The 12,496-nt window shown below is 43.5% G+C and overlaps 1 protein-coding gene across 2 annotated transcripts in view; it reads left to right on the top strand.

The window, feature by feature from the left end:
• Nucleotides 1-12,496, top strand: part of UBE2H (ubiquitin conjugating enzyme E2 H) — a 120,835-nt gene that overhangs the window by 17,641 nt on the left and 90,698 nt on the right. The window lies entirely within an intron of this gene.

The following is a 12,496-nucleotide window of genomic DNA, read 5'->3' as shown; positions in this document are numbered from 1 at the left end:
TTGTAGAAATGGGGTCTTGTCCTGTCCTTGAACTCCTGGCCTCAAGTGATCTGATCTGGCTACGTTGGCCTCCCAAAGTGCTGGGATTACAGGGTGAGCCACCCTGCCTGTTTTTTTAAATTTTTATTTTATGTTTTTTTTTTAAATATATATTTTTGACTTCAGAATTTTCTAAGCAGTTGAAATTACTCCTTTAAATTAGTTTTGGTGTATTTTTTTTTGAGACGGAGTCTCACTGTGTCGTCCAGGCTGGAGTGCAGTGGTGCGATCTCGGCTTACTGCAAGCTCCGCCTCCCGGGTTCATGCCATTCTCCTGCCTCAGCTTCCCGGAGTGGCTGGGACCACAGGCGCCCGCCACCACACCTGGCTAATTTTTTGTATTTTTAGTAGAGATGGGGTTTCACTGTGTTAGCCAGAATGGTCTCAATCTCCTGACCTCGTGATCTGCCCGTCTCGGCCTCCCAAAGTGCTGGGATTACAGGTGTGAGCCACCGCGCCCAGCTGGTGTATGTATTTTTATTTCAGCTCTTTTTTCTTTTTTTTTTTGAGACAAAGTCTTACCGTTGCCCAGGCTGGAGTGCAGTGGCATGATCTTGGCTCATTGCAGCCTCCGCCTCCCGGGTTCAAGCGATTCTCCTGCCTCAGCCTCCTGAGTAACTTGGATTACAGGTGCCCACCACCATGCCCAACTAATTTTTGCAGTTTTAGTAGAGATGGGGTTTCACCATATTGACTAGGCTGGTCTTGAACTCCTGACCTCAGGTGATCCACCTGCCTTGGCCTCCCAAAGTGCTGGGATTATAGTTGTGAGCCACCACTCCCGGCCTCAGCTCATGTTTTTGTTGTTCTTTTTTGTTTTTAAAGCAAAGTCTGTCTCTGTTGCCTAGGCTGGAGTGCAGTGGTGCTTTCTCGGCTCACTGCAACCTCCACCTCCCAGGCTCAAGCGATCCTCCTGCCTCAGCCTCCTGAGTAGCTAGGACTACAGTCATGTGCTACATTTTAATGCCCAGCTAATTTTTGTAATTTTAGTAGAGATGGAATTTCGCCATGTTGCCTAGGGTGGTCTCAAACTCCCGAGCTCAAGTGATCTGCCCACCTTGGCCTCACAAAGTGCTGGGATTACAGGCATGAGTGACTGTGCTTGGCCTGTCATTGCTCAATAATGTACTTTTCATTCTAATACATTTCACGTTTATCAAAACTTGCAGCGTGGCTGGGCGCGGTGGCTCAAGCCTGTAATCCCAGCACTTTGGGAGGCCGAGACGGGCGGATCACGAGATCAGGAGATCGAGACCATCCTGGCTAACACGGTGAAACCCCGTCTCTACTAAAAAATACAAAAAAAAAAAAAAACTAGCCGGGCGAGGTGGCGGGCGCCTGTAGTCCCAGCTACTTGGGAGGCTGAGGCAGGAGAATGGCGTAAACCCGGGAGGCGGAGCTTGCAGTGAGCTGAGATCCGGCCACTGCACTCCGGCCCGGGCGACAGAGCGAGACTCCGTCTCAAAAAAAAAAAAAAAAAAAAAAAAAAACTTGCAGCGTTTTTGCTTTGAGATGTTATGGCCCACTTTTTGTGGATTAAAAATCTGGACCACACAGGTCAGTTGAAGGTTGAAGGTGCTGAGATCAGAGTAAGTCCTTATCACAGTGGATCTGGGGCTGACTATGGTTTCGTAAGCTTTTGTCCCTTATAGCTTTGCCTGTGTAGTAGATGCTCAGCAAACCCCTGTTAAATGGATTAGAATGAATTATATACTACTGGGTTTTCACCAAGTCCTTAGGTCATTTTTAGGCTAAACTTTGGCACCTGCAATTGAAGCGATATGGAAATCTTGCAGGAAAGTGTTGAATCTTCTTCCAGTGATGGGGACTTCAGTTCTTTTCTGTGCGGATGTCATTTGCCTTTTAATGTAGTGTTCATTTTCCCACATGTAACGTGCATTTGTTTTCTGAAATGGTCCTAAATGCTAATACCTTATAGGTTATTCAATGCCATTTTCAGATGGTTAAGATTGTTTGATTCCTGGTGTTTAAGATAAAAAGAAATTAAGGTTGTGCATTGGGGAAAGAAACAGCTGAAACTTGCTTTACTTCATTTGTAAAATAGAATACCTTAAACCCATCCAAATTGTGGAGCTTTTTAGTACTCTGTTTTATACGTTGCAAAGTGTGTCAAGTTCCTCCTTACAAATTTAGAAGTTCTAAAAGGGGCTTTCCTTAATATTTGATACTGTCACTTCTTAGTTTGCTCAGGACTTCATTAAGGACCTTTATTTTGTGTTTACCTTTCATCTGTATTCTGTGACAGAAGAGGACTTAAGAACTACTTCAGCAGCTCACACCTTCCATAAAAATAATGTGGCCTTTTCTTAGTTATTCAGAATAATAGGAAAAATACTTAAACCAGGCTTTTAAAAATCTCATTTTACAGATGCAAAACCTGAAGTTTAGTGTTATATTTAAATGTGTATACACGTAAGTATAGCTTTGGTTTTTCTTTGTGTGTGGGCATGTGCTTGGTGAAAGAGAAACAGAATTTTACTCTTTAGGTTTTTGGTAAATAACAGAGGTTCTGGCACAGGTGATGTCTGGAGCCCCCTAGGGATCCCCAAGATACTTTCAAGGGGACTGTGAGGTCAGAACTTGTTTCATAGTAATATTCATTCATTATGTGCCTTTTTTGCCTGGCCAACAGTCTTCTGATATAGACATTTCTGACAGGATTTTTGATGTATGATGAAATGATGTCAACATTTGGAAGATCTGTGGAAGTCAGTGAAAACTATTTTCCAAATGGCCAGTACATGACAGAAAAATTATGCCTGGTTAAAAGATCTATTAAAAATGCAAAGTAGGCCAGGTATGGTGCCTCACGCCTGTAATCCCAGCACTTTGGGAGGCCGAGGCAGGCAGATCACGTGGTCAGGAGTTCACAGTGAAACCCCGTCTCTACTAAAAGTATAAAAATTAGCTGGGCGTGGTGTTTGGCGCCTGTAATCCCTGTTACTGTGGAGGCTGAGGCAGTCGAATCGCTTAAACCTGGGAGGCGGAGGTTGCAGTGAGCTGAGATTGTGCCACCGCACTCCAGCCTGGGTGACAGAGCTAGACTCCGTCTCAAAAAAGTAAAGTAGAACAGTGGATTTTAATACAAGAATATGAAAAGTTCATTGGTACAAATTAAGATTCCACGTTGCAGTTAGCTTTTAGGAGACAACCGCTTGTCTGTCAATTTTGGCATAATATCAACAAAAAATGTCCAGAATTACCTGAAAAGTCTATTAAAGGACTCTTCTCTAATTACATTCAGAATATACCAGATTCAATACAGAAGCACATATGAAAATCCAGCTTTCTTTTCTTAAGCTGCACATTAAAGAGAGTTGCAAAATCATTAAAAGCCGTTATTATTCTTTGTTTTGGAAATTAATTTTTTCATAAAAATGATGTATACATGCATAAGATTTACTTTTAAAGGAATTAATATTTTGTGTCTCTAAAATGGTAAGTAACACACATAGAAAAGCTCTTTGAGGTCTTCAGTTTTTTTTTTTCTTTCGCCAAGACAGAGTCTTACTCTGTTGCCCAGGCTGGAGTGCCATGGCGTGATCTCTGCTCACTGCAACCTTCGCCTCCCGGGTTCAGGCAATTCTCCTGCCTCAGCCTCCCCAGTAGCTAGGATTACAGGCGCACACCACCACGCCTGGCTAATTTTTTTTTTTTTTGAGACAGGGTTTTGCTCTTGTTGCCCAGGCTGGAGTGCAGTGGCACAATCTCGGCTCACTGCAACCTCTGCCTCCTGGGTTCAGGTGATTCTCCTGCCTCAGCCTCCCAAGTAGCTGGGACTACAGGCATGCACCACCACCCCCAGCTAATTTTTTGTATTTAGTAGAGATTGGGTTTCACCATGTTGGTCAGGCTGGTCTTGAACTCCTGACCTCAGGTGATCCACCTGCCTCAGCCTCCCAAAGTGCTGGGATTACAGGTGTGAGCCACCGTGCCCTGCGTTTTTTAAAAATTTAATTTAATTTTTTTTTTTGAGATGGAGTCTCACGCTCTCACCCAGGCTGGAGTGCAGTGGGGCAATCTCGGCTCACTGCAACCCCTCCCTCCTGGCTTTAAGCAATTTTCCTGCCTCAGCCTCCCGAGTAGCTGGGACTACAGGCGCGTGCCACCATGCCCGGCTAAGTTTTTGTATTTTTAGTAGAGATGAGGTTTTACTGTGTTAGCCTGGATGGTCTCGATCTCCTGACCTCGTGATCCGCCCACCTTGGCCTTCCAAAGTGCTGGGATTACAGGTGTGAGTCACTGCGCCCAGCTGTTAATTTTTAAATTTTTAGTAGAGATGGGGTTTCACCATGTTGGCCAAGCTGGTCTCGAACTCCTGACCTCGTGATCCACCCACCTTGGCCTCCCAACGTATTGGGATTACAGGCATAAGCCACCACGTCCAGCCGTGGTCTTTAATTTTTAAGAGTGTAGGCCGGGTGCGGTGGCTTACGCCTGTAATGCTAACATTTTGGGAGGCCAAGGTGGGCAGGTCACCTGAGGTCATCGGGACTTTGAAACAGCTTGAGCAACATGGAGAACCTCGTCTCTTTTGTATTTTGAAAATACAAAATTAGCTGGTCATGGTGGCGCATGCCTGTAATCCCAGCTACTCTGGAGGATGAGGCAGGAGAATTACTTAAACCTGGGAGGCAGAGGAGGCAGAGGAGACAGAGGCTGCGGTGAGCCGAGATCACACCATTACACTGCAGCGTGGTCAACAAGAGTGAAACCCCATCTCAAAAAAAAAAAAATACGAAGAGTGTAAAGCATGCTGAGACCACAGTGTTTGAGAGCCACTACTCTAGCAAATGTATGTCGGAAGAGAAGTCATATTATGATAAAGTCTAGGATGTGCTTTAATTGTAACCTAGCACAGTTTCTGGTATATCAGGTTTTTTTTTTTTTTGGAGACAGAATCTCTGTTGCCCAGCCTGTAGTACAGCGGTGCAGTCTCGGCTTGCTGTAACCTCCACCTCCTGGGTTCAAGTGATTCTTCTGCCTCAGCCTCTCAAGTAGCTGGGATTACAAGGGGCCTGCCACCACACCTGGCTAATTTTGTTGTTTTAGTAGAGACAGAGTTTCCCCATGTTGGCCAGGCTGGTCTCGAACGCCTGACCTCAAGTGATCTGCCCACCTTGGCCTCCCAAAGTGCTGGGATTACAGGTGTCAGCCACTGTGCCTGGCAATGTGTTAATATGATATTTGAACCAGACTGGATTGAATTATTAAGTAAACCATGTCAATACACATGTAGCTAAGAAGGAAAATTGGTGGTGTGTGAAGATGTGTATTTTATAGATTCTAAGACCTTTTTTTCCACATTTTAACATCTTTGAAATTGAGATGTCTTAAAATGGTGATAAGTCACAGTCTAATGGGCAACTTTTTTTCCTTTCTTGGTGTGTCATAAAATAATGGTGTGTCATAGATGTGATGAAATGTGCTAGTCTTTGTGTGTGGAGAGGAGAAGGAAACATACTGGATAGCACTTCAATTCTTGAGCTGCAGGATATGGTGCATTAAATGTTACTCTTCTTTTTTTTTTTTTGTGAGACGGAGTTTTGCTCTTGTTGCCCAGGCTGGAGTGCAATGGCGCAATCTTGGCTCACTGCAACCTCTGCCTCCTGGGTTCAAGTGATTCTCCTGCCTCGGCCCCCCAAGTAGCTGGGTTTACCGGCATGTGCCACCACGCCAGCTAATTTTTGTCTTTTTAATAGAGACGGGGTTTCTCCATGTTGGTCAGGCTGGTCTCAAACTCCCGACCTCAGGTGATCCACCTGCCGTTGGCCTCCCAAAGTGCTGGGATTACAGGCGTGAGCCACCACGCCCGGCCCCTGAATGTTACTCTTATCAGGCATTTAATTGACTGTGGGCTCATAGTTGCAATATTCTATTCATAAAGCAATTATCTTTATTTCAAGCCAGAAAACTAGATTTCAGTGCTAGAATTCAAGTCTTTAAAATAAAATGTAAAACTCATATTTGTGTATCTTTTTTAATATGCAGAGCCTTTTTTCTGTGTAACCATATTGTTGATTTTCTTATCTTTATATATATATTTTTTTGTTCGTTTTTAATTGACGTATTTATGGCATACAGTGATACTTCTATAGATATATACAATGTGTAATGATCAAATTGGGCATATCTGTCACCTTATCACTGCTTTGTGTTGGGAACATCCAAAATCCACTCTTCTAGTTATTTGAAAAGACAAAATAGTTTTTATTTATTTATTTTTGAGACGGAGTCTCGCTTTGTTGCCCAGGCTGAAGTGCATTGGTGTGATCTCAGCTCACTGCAACCTCCACCTCCCGAGTTCAAGCAATTCTCCTGCCTCACGCTCCTGAGTAGCTGGGATTACAGGCATGTACCACCGCGCCCAGCTAATTTTTGTATTTTTAGTAGAGACGGGGTTTCACCATGTTGGCCAGGCTGGTCTTGAACTCCTGACCTCAAATGATCCACTTGCCCTGGCCTCCCAAAGTGCTGGGATTACAGGCATGAGCCACGGCGCCTGGCCATAAATCATGTTTTTTTTTTTTTTTTTTTTTTTGAGACAGAGTCTCACTCTGTTGCCAGGCTGGAGTTCAAGCAATTCTGCCTCAACCTGCCGAGTGGACTACAGGTGTGCGCCACCATGCCCGACTCTTTTTTGTATTTTTAGTAGAGACGGGGTTTTACCGTGTTGGCCAGGATGGTCTTGAACCCCAGACCTCATGATCCGCCTGTCTCAGCCTCCCAAAGTACTGGGATTAAAAGCGTGAGCCACTGTGCCCGGCCAAATTTTATTTATCTTTTTAATTTTGAGATGGTATCTCGCCATGTTGCCCAGGCTGGTTTTAAACTCCTGGGCTCAACTGATCCACCTGCCTTTGGACTCCCAGAGTGCTGGGATTACAGGTGTGAGCCACTGCGCTCAGCTACAATAAATTGTTAATTACAGTCACCTTCCAGTGCACACTAAGACTTATTTCTTTTATCTACCTGTAATTCTATATTTGTTAACCAATCTCTGGCTACCTCCCCACCAGACTCTAGTAACCACTATTCTGCTCCATTTCTATGAAATTAACTTTTTTAGCTCCCACATGTGAGTGAGAATATGCGGTACATGTCTTTGCGTGCCTGCTTTATTTTACTTAACATAATGTCCCCTAAACTCATTCATGATGCTGCGAGTAAGATGGGGTTTTTTATTTTTTTTTATGGCTGAGTAGTACTCATATATAGTGTATTACATACCACATTTTCTTTATCCATTTATTTGTTGTCCACTTTTTTTTTTTTTTTTTGAGACAAGAGTCTCGCTCTGTCACCCAGGCTGGAGTGCAGTGATGCAATCTTGGCTCACTGCAACCTCTGCCTCCTGGGTTCAAGCAATTCTCTGCTTCAGCCTCCCGAGTAGCTGGGATTACAGGCATGTGCCACCACGCCAGGCTAAGTTTTGTATTTTTAGTAGAGACCGGGTTTCATGATCTTGGCCAGGCTGGTCTCGAACTCCAGACCTGAGGTGATCCACCTGCCTCGGCCTCCCAAAGTGCTGGGATTACAGGTGTGAGCCACTGTGCCAGGCCGAGGCCAAGAGTTTCATTACAGCCTAGGCAACAGAGCGAGACCCTTTATCTTTTTTTTTTTTTTTTTTTTGAGACGGAGTCTCGCTCTGTCGCCCAGGCTGGAGTGCAGTGGCCGGATCTCAGCTCACTGCAAGCTCCGCCTCCCGGGTTCACGCCATTCTCCTGCCTCAGCCTCCCGAGTAGCTGGGACTACAGGCGCCCGCCACCTCGCCCGGCTAGCTTTTTGTATTTTTTTAGTAGAGACGGGGTTTCACCGTGTTAGCCAGGATGGTCTCGATCTCCTGACCTTGTGATCCGCCCGTCTCAGCCTCCCAAAGTGCTGGGATTACAGGCTTGAGCCACCGCGCCCGGCGAGACCCTTTATCTTAAAAAGAAAAAATCATAGACTTTTTCAAATGTGTGACATTTGAAGACGTAAAATACAGTGGAATAACTATAGGCTTCAGTCACAGATTGGATTTATATCTCTTTGCCTTGGTTTCCTCAACCGAAAAAGGAAGGAAATACTTGTAACTTGTTTTGAGGTTATTTTATATGAAATGTATGTGAATGTATTTAGCATGTGATTGCTTACTGGACAGATCAGTTAGGAATTGTAGTTGGCTGCTAGTAACAGTTCTGGAATAATGTAGTTGTGACAGTATGTTAGGTAGGCAGGTAAGGGCGGGCTTCATGTCATCAGGGAATCCAGATTGCTGCAGTGTGTATTCACAGCCCTCTTCAGTGCATTACTTATTCTTAAAGGAATCGCTTCTGCAGTCACCTCAGTTTCATGCAGTGGGAGGAAGAAAGGGGTGAGTTGGCAGAAGGCTAAGAGCTAGCTAAAACTATTCCCCTTCTCCAACAACCAAAGGAACTTTTCTGAATATGCCTCCCTACACATTGCCCTGATCATCTTGGGCGAGAAGTGTCTCGTTGCAAGAAAGGCTGGGAAACAAGGCTGTTTGACTGCCCTTAATAAAATCGGGGTTTTGATAGTAAGAAGGAGATAATAGGTATTGGGTTGGATAATGTACAGTCTTTCACAGCGAATGTTGTTTCACTTTTTTCTTTCATTTACGTATTTGGGAGTATTATTGTATAGGCCTAGCTCCCATGAACTGTCCCACACCGTGGATTTTATTTTTTTCTTGTTTTTTTCCACCTGGAGAGCACCGTGAATTTTTGTTTATGAATATCTTTTTTTCTTTCTTTCTTTTTTTTCTGAGCCTTAATCTCACTCTGTCTCCCAGGCTGGAGTGCAGTGGCGTGATCTTGGATCAGTGCAACCTCTGCCTCGGCCTCCCGAGTAGCTGGGATTACAGGTGCCCGCCACCACGCCTGGCTAATTTTTGTATTTTTAGTAGAGCTGGGGTTTCACCATCTTGGCCAGGCTGGTCTTGGAACTCCTGACCTCGTGATCCACCCTCCTCGACCTCCCAAAGTGCTGGGATTATAGGCGTAAACCACTGTGCCCGGCCGTTTATGATTATTTATGTCTTTTGGGTTCTGCTTTGCTGGGGGACTGGGCTTATGTGATAAAATTACTTACTTGAGCATTAAAGGAAAACAAAAAGTTTAACTTTTTTTTTTTTTTTTTCCGTTCATAGTTTAGCTTACCCTCAACCTTTAACTCAGAGGACCTGATTTGGTAGTTTGGCGGTGGTTAAAGGTTGGTAGAGGAGAGGCAGAGTGTTGCTAGGAAAAGAGACTGCCTGGAGGACCGTTCAGGGCTTTCGTCCTTGGCTCTGTGCTACTCGGAGGCCTTGGGGCTTTTGGTTCCTTCTTGGGTTATCTGTGTCCTTATCTATCAAATAAGGAGTTGGTTTAGATGATTTTAAGTCTTTCCAACTTGAATATTCTGATTTTATATGTAGACATACATGCAACTCTTATTTTGTGTGTGTGTGTGTGAATGTAAAAGGCCTTCACAGCCATATGTATACCTGGTATTGCCTTCTAGGGAATACAGAAGTGAAGATAGAGTTATGACATGAAGTTAAAATCTCATTTTGAATCTTAGTCTCTTTGCAGATAAATATGCACAGTAAAACTAGGTAAATTCTGCAATTTATTACCTTCTTGGTATGAATTTTTACTAGGGCTTTTTTAGAAGTTCAAAGTAGAAGACTTTTAACATCTTCATTTTGGATTTTAAAATGTGGCAGTGAAATATTTTACATTTAGAAACCTGTGTTAATGTTGACTAGGAAAAGTCTCAGTCTTATGCCATTAGTAATGATGTGTTTGTTATCCTTTCGTTTCTAGAAATGGATCTCTGGAATTAGATGGAGTATTGTGAAAGTATAATATTAAAAAAAATGTTTTTGTAGAGACAGGGTCTCACTGTATTGCCCAGGCTGGTCTCGAACTCCCAGGCTCAAGTGAACCTATCACTTTGACCTCCTGAAGTGCTAGGATTACAAGTGTGAACCACCATGCCCATCCTGAAGGTATAATTATTAAAATGCTATCTGATGTTCATAATTTGCTTATCCAAGAATTCAAATACTTTGCCCTACTTAGGTCAGACTTTGGCCTACTCTGTGAGTGAATCAGTTTTTGCTTTTGTTACAGATGGTAGAATTGAGTCAAAATGTTAATGGCCCTTGTCCAATATGGGGAGCTAGTTAATGTCTTCTGATTCTATCCTGTGGAGTGAGAGTATCTATTTGTTCACTTGATGGAAACTTACAGTTCCCTTGTGTCTTGTTTCAGTTTTGTTTTTCATGTGGAATACATCTAGAGAGACAGTATGGTTTAGTGGATGGGACAGGCCCTTGTGAGAATTATTTCAAATAATTTTGTAATTTCAACCCAGTAAATTTCTCCATCAGCGTTCCTGATCCCTGGCATTATGAACAGTAGGTTTCAGAAAGCTTCCATGTTTTAGAACCTCTCCTACCTAACAGTAATCACCTCAGATGTTTGTAATTCGTAATTGGAATATTTAATTATTAGGTAAGAGCAAGGTATTACAGATTCTTTGGAGTGCAATGGCTCGATCTCAGCTCACTGCAGTCTCCACCTCCCAGGTTCAAGCGATTCTCCTGCCTCAGCCTCCCGAGTAGCTGGGATTACAGGCACCCACCACCACACCCAGCTAATTTTTGTATTTTTAGTAGAGACTGGGTTTCACCATATTAGCCAGGATGTTCTTGATCTCTTGACCTTGTGATTTGCCCGCCTTGGCCTCCCAAAGTGCTGAGATTACAGGTGTGAGCCACCACATCCAGCCAAGGTGTTATAGATTCTTTAACCTAAATTTGGCTTGTTACTTGGAAATGTTACTGAGGAAATTGGTAATCAGTTTTATGATTTTCTAAATTACTATGTAACTTCTAGTCACATAAAAAGTGTCTAAGTCCAGTAGCAAGAGAGGGCTGCTTCAAATTGTGATTAATGATATTGCAGAACAAATTCTGGGTTGGTAGTAATATTTATTGGTTAAAATATAGTAGTAGGCCTTTAACATGGATATGACTGTATGTCTTTATTTTCAGCTGCCACATATTTATGAATAAAACCAAACTTAGAAAAAGCAGGTAAAACTTTATTTTATTTTGGAAGTTAGTTGACAAGGGTAATTCAGATTGAATTGCATAATAATGGCAATATTAAGTTTCTTGTTTAACAGATATAGACTGGAAAGTTCTCTTTCAGCACTTTGGGAGGCTGAGGCGGGTGGATCACAAGGTCAGGAGATTGAGACCTTCCTGGCTAACACGGTGGAACGCTGTCTCTACTAAAAACACAAAAAATTAGCCAGGCATGGTGGCAGGCACCTGTAATCCCAGCTACTTGGGAGGCTGAAGCAGGAGAATGGCGTGAACCCGGCAGGCGGAGGTTGCAGTGAGCCAAGATCACGCCACTGTACTCCAGCCTGGGCGACAGAGCAAGACTTCTTCTCAAAAAAAAGAAAAATCTCAGATACAAGCCAGGCACTGTGTGTGCACTTGTAGTCCCAGCTACTTGGGAGGCTGAGGCTGGAGGATCATGTAAGCCCAAGAATTCAAGTCAGTCTGGGCAATATAGCAAGATCCCCATCTCTAAAATAGAACAACTCAGATACATATAATTAGAATAGTATAAATAAATACCTGTATGCCATCCTACTATATGGACTCAATATTTTGCTATATTTGCTATCATATTTTTGGTTGAGCCATTTATAATTTGCAAATACGATGAGACTTCAGCATACTTTAACAAGCATCTTCAAAGAATAAGGACTTTTCTTCTGGGCACGGTAGCTCGTGCCTATAACCTCAGGACTTTGAGAAGCCGAGGTGGGTAGATCACTTGAGGTCAGGAGTTTGAGACCAGCGTGACCAACATGTTGAAATCCTGTCTCGACAAAAATTAGCCAGGCGTGATGACGTGTGCCTGTAATCCCAGCTACTCAGAAGGTTGAGGCTGGAGAATCACTTGAGCCTGGGAGGCAGAGGTTGCAGTGAGCCAAGATCATGCCATTGCATTCCAGCCTGGGTGCCAGAGCGAGACTCCGTCTCAAGATAAAAATTAAAAGGACAAGCACAGTGGCTCACGCCTGTAATCCTAGCACTCTGGGAGGCTGAGGTGGGTGGATCACCTGAGGTCAGGAGTTCAAGACCAGCTTGGCCAACATGGCGAAAACCCGTCTCTACTAAAAATACAAAAATTAGTTGGGCTTGGTGGCTGGCGCACACCTGTAATCTCAGCTACTTAGGAGGCAGGAGAATTGCTCCAACCCAGGAGGCAGAGGTTGCAGTGAGCCAAGATCGCGCCACTGCACTCCAGCCTGGGTGACAGAATGAGACTCTGTCTCAAAAAAAAAATTAAAAAAGAATAAGGATTTTTCTTACATAAACACAATACCATTATCACACCAGAGGATATTAATAGTAACTTCAGTT

The sequence above is a fragment of the Macaca fascicularis genome, chromosome 3 (assembly GCF_037993035.2).
Source record: "Macaca fascicularis isolate 582-1 chromosome 3, T2T-MFA8v1.1".
In the NCBI taxonomy this organism is placed as follows: Eukaryota; Metazoa; Chordata; class Mammalia; order Primates; family Cercopithecidae; genus Macaca; species Macaca fascicularis.
Note: the sequence above shows the minus strand (reverse complement) of the source record. Positions and strands in the feature narration are given on the sequence as shown.